Raw genomic sequence first — 4,991 nt, 5'->3', positions numbered from 1 at the left:
TAAAGTTAACGTCCAAAAGTGGAGAGAGCTCTGAAGGGGAAAGCCAAGGGCACATAGATCAGAAACGTGATGCCCCAGCTACCCCAGGTCAGGGGCGCCCACTGGCAAGCCCAGGGCATGTGAGTGAGCTAACAGCACTTGGATCCTGAGGGGAAACAAACTTGGTTGCAGAGTTCAGTTCTCTGTCCTAAGTGATATAAAAGAACAAGATGTTGGGGTGAACCAAGAAAGGTTGCCTAGTTCCAGAGACATGAGCCACCTGAGTTTACGAGAGAAGAGGTCCCCTGCAGAAAGAGGCCAAGAATTCAACCCAAAATGCAGGTGTGGGACACTCGGCTGATGGAGACGCTGGGGTCCAGCAACAGGGTTAATGTAAATACCGTATTTGGACTCTCCAACCATTTCCACTCTCCTCAAATGTATTTTGTAATGGGGTACACATGTTGGAGGGGGACCCAAATCTATGAGAACAGCACTCAGCAACTGCATTGGTGATAATCCGTGCACTCGGAAGATCTGACGTGAACACCGGAGACAGGTGACCACACTTCGGGCTGGCTAAACAAGGCAGCCCAGAATCTTCCATAATCCCGTCTCCACCAGGCACCCAGGCAGGAACAGGCGAGGAGCAGGGGAAATGGGTCTCTCCGGTCCCATCTCAGTTCCACAGGGAGGATCACTCCCCAGACAGGGCAGATGGCAGACCAGACAGCTTTGTCTGATGAGCTAATTAGTTTCAGCACCTCATTATCACCTCACAATGGAAGCTAAACTAAGAGCCCCAAATGCAGGGTGTTGAAAGGGCTCCTTTGAAGGCAGTCAAGTGCAATCTTTAAGTTAAAGGTCTTCATCAGAAATGGGCTGTATCCGCTGAGGAGATATTGGGGTGGAAATGAAGATTTAGGAGAAAACTGTTAATAAAACAGCAGGTCTCTGACATTGAAATGTTGTAAAAAATGTGAGGCACGTTCCTGACAAAACACAGAGAAGCTGCATCTTGAAGTGAAAAGAAACTAGGAGCCAGGAGACCTGAATTCAAGTTTCATCACCGCTGACTGACTCCCTCCCTGGAGGTGAGTCCAGTTCTCCGAGCCCCAGTCCCACACCAGGAAATGCAATCGATGGACCAACAGATGGACTTCCTTCCCTTCCTAAACTCCGTCTGTTTTACTGACACTTCCTTAGGGTCAACTTTGCAGCCTTCTAAGCACACCTACGATGTAACTTTTTCAGATAAAATGATGTTCAACGCTGCTAAGCATGAATCACTTTTTGCCCAGCCGGTGTGGCCCAGTGGTTGACTCACGGTTCAATTCCCGGTCAGGGCACATGCCCAGGTGACAGGCTCAATCCCCAGTAGGGGGCGTGCAGGAGGCAGCCAATCAATCATTCTCATCATTGATGTTTCTATCCCTCTCTCCCTCTCCCTTCCTCTCTTAAATCAATAAAAACATATTTTTTTTAAAAAGAAGCACTTTTCTTTAATATTGCTTTGGCAGGACCATCTGTCACCAGCCACAGTGTTCCACAAGCCCTGCGCCCAGGGCACTGGTTGAGCTGCAAATGTGGAACCGGATCAGCCAATAGTCAGGGTCCAGGGGTTAAATGACATTCAAGCGTATCCCCCCTCTCAGCTGGGGGCCGCGTGGCATGCTCGCTGCGCGTGGGGGAAGCTGTGGGGAGAGCGCTGTGTTTCTCCTTTCAACGTCTGGCTCCCACGCGGGTCTTGAAAATTGGTGCTTAGAGGCACGAGCTGGAGTGCTTTCGCACATGGTTAAAGTGCACCGAGACGGGAATGTTCCCGGCTGGAGTTGGGGTTTCGTGGTGTGTTTTTCTGGCATGACATAGAAGCTATTAACACTTCCAAACCGCAGACGTCTCTCTGCTTCCGACTGACAGCTCTGCCCCCATTGGTAGCTGCTGGTCACATGTGCCTGCTTAAATGTAAATGGATTCATATGAGATGGAATTTGAAACTCAGATTCTCACCCGGCCGGCATGGCTCAGTGGTTAAGCATCGACCTATGAACCAGGAGGTCATGGTCAGGGCACATGCCCGGGTTGTGGGCTTGATCCCCAGTGTGGGTGTGCAGGAGGGAGCCAATCAATGATTCTCTTTCATATTGATGTTTCTGTCTCTCTCTCCCACTCCCTGCCTCTCTGAAATCAATAAAAATATATTTTTTAAAATATATAAAAATAAGACTCAGTTTCTCAGGTGCACTAGCCACATTTCAAGTGTCAACAGCCATATGGACTAGTGGGAACTACATGGGCCAGGCAGGTCCCTACCATTTCCATCACCACAGCACCTTCTGTTGGACAGAGCTGTCCACACCGACCGTCCCTGATCCACACGGACCGTCCCTGGTCCACACGGACCGTCCCTGGTCCACACCGACCGTCCCTGATCCACACCGACCGTCCCTGATCCACACCCACCGTCCCTGGTCCACACCGACCATCCCTGACACCATGGGTACATGACCAACATCCAACATTCTCTGTGCATTACCAGTCCTTTAAGAACTCTAGGTCAGCAGGGGGCGAGGAATGTTTGATTTATCTCGTGGTGCAGTTCAGCAATTTCCTTCATTTGTCTTTGAAAGAACACTGGGTTCTCTCAGCAAAAAAAAAAAAGCTCTAAAAGCAACTAAAATTGGGCAATCTTGGGTCAGAGTTAGATATGTTACAGAAAACATACCTAGGGAACCATGTGTACCCTTTTCATTGTTCCATAAAGCGTCAAGCTTACGTACACATGTGTCCTTCACAGGCACACGGGCCGGTCTGTAAAGTGCGTGGAAACACAGCCTCAGAGAAGAGCACTCCTAAGCAAGCCCAGCTTGCCCCCTGCCTTCCTAGGGTCCTCCTTGCTCTCCTACCTCAGCTTCTTACAGCATCTGTTTGCTCTGTTGGATCTGATGCAAAGGCTGGTGTGGGCCTTCACAGCCTTCTCGTTGTAGAGATTTATGTTTTTTCCTCTGACCCCTCTTTCTCGAGAAACGGCAATTCATAAAGAAAAGAAATAAGCTGATCACTCTCTCTACGACCGTAAGCCTTTATCTGCTTTGTCTTCTTTCTTTGAAAGCCCCCTCCCTGCTCCTCTGTTTGGGCTGCTCTGTGTGGAACACGCGTTAGCAGCCGAGGCCACACGCAGAAATCGCTCACGTGCCTGCAAACACTTCCTTCTCTAAAATGTGGAATCCCCTACAGAGCACTGTCTACGCAGAAATGATGCTGACCCTGTGGGTGGGCGCACACCCTCTTGGGATAAACGGTGGGTGTCTGTGGGGTGTGTCTTCTGTCTACTCCCTTCGTCCAGTTGTGAGTCTCTGGTTTTCCCCTGGGGCCCAGGCCTCCTCCCCTGTGGGGGCCACTCAGGAATCCCCTTCGCCGGGGCACAGGGCATGGCTGCAGGATGCCCACCTGGTGATCAGAACCCGTTGGGGCACGACCTCAGTCTAACCCTTCACCTTGACTCCGGACTCAGACCAGATCCGCCGACACGCCGTGTCCAGGAGAGAGGGATGAGGTGGAAACAGAGAACCCGTGGCCGGGGCGTGCTCTGCGCCCTCGGACTCTCCACTGCGGGAACCTTTGCATCCTGGCGCCTCGAACAAGGGCAGCCTCTTGGGAGCCTGCTTCCTCTGGCTGCCGTGACATGGTGTGGGGCTCCAGCTGTGGGAAGCTCCTAAAAACACCCTAACTTAACCCAGAGACGGGGCTCAGTGCTTGGGCATCGACCTATGAACCAGGAGGTCATGGTTCGATTCCCAATCAGGGCACATGCACATGTTGTGGGCTTGATCCCCAGTGTGGGGTGTGCAGGAGGCAGCCGATCAATGATTCTCTCTCATCATTAATGTTTCTCTCTCTCTTCTTCCTTCCTTCCTCTCTGAAATATATATATATATATATATATATATATATAAATAGATATATATATATATATATTGAAAAGCATCTTAACTTCATAACAATGCCAAGCAAATTATCTGTGCACATGGGCGAGGATGTTAGCGGAGGAAAACTTCCCTGGAACCAGGCAGCTTGCCCCAGCGCAAGGCGCAGGCCCTGGGATTCCGCAGTAATTAATAGGCACCTTGTTAAGTGAATTACGTGAGATTAAAATAGCAGCGCGGGGACAGAGCGAGAGATGAATGTCCTCGTCGGTGCTGGATGGAGCTCTTCTGGGGAACCACGTTATAAAGTTCTTTAATTTAAGAAATTACATTGCCAGGGCCTAATATTGTCAGCAAGACAAATACTCGGGCTCAGAAAGAAATATAGATTTAGAGGATTGTACTTAAGGGCCTCGCGGGTGGCCGTGCATCACTGTCAGGCGGGAGTGGCCGGCCCGGAGCTGCATTCCTGGCTCCACGGCCGGTGTTGACAGCAGAGGTGGCCTTGCCAACCTTTAATCCGATGCCCAAGGGCCCGCCTCCTGCTCATTCCCTCTCAGGCCCACGTGCCGTCCTCGTACAGATTTTAGGGTGATTCAGGGATGGTGAGGCCACCAGATCCGGCGATGGTGTCCATTGAAAAGATAGTTTCAGCCCTGGCCAGCTTAGCTCAGTGGATAGAGCTTGGGCCCATGGACTGAGGGGCCCCTGGTTCGATTCTGGTCAAGAGCATGTACTTTGGTTGCAGGTTCCCCGGCCCTGGTCAGGGCGTGTGCAGGAGGCAACCAATTGATGTGTCTCTCTCACATCAATGTTTCTTTCTCTGTATCTCTCCCTCTCCCTCCCACTCTCTCTAAAAATCAATGGAAAAATATCGAAAAGATAGTTTCTTACTTGTAGATCCCAAGAGAAGAGGGCACAGCATGCCATGGGGACCCCGGGGGATCACCAGGGCTGGCAGGAGACAAAGGAAGGGGGGGGGGGCGGGGGGCAAGAGCTTTACTGGGGGAGGAAGGAAGCAGGAAGAAATCACTTCAGCGGGCTGTGGGTCCTAAGGGCTCCTCCTAGCCTGGCGTCTCCTGATCC

This window comes from Myotis lucifugus, unplaced genomic scaffold (assembly GCF_000147115.1).
Source record: "Myotis lucifugus unplaced genomic scaffold, Myoluc2.0 scaffold_374, whole genome shotgun sequence".
Taxonomy (NCBI): domain Eukaryota; kingdom Metazoa; phylum Chordata; class Mammalia; order Chiroptera; family Vespertilionidae; genus Myotis; species Myotis lucifugus.
This window is presented reverse-complemented; position numbering follows the sequence as displayed.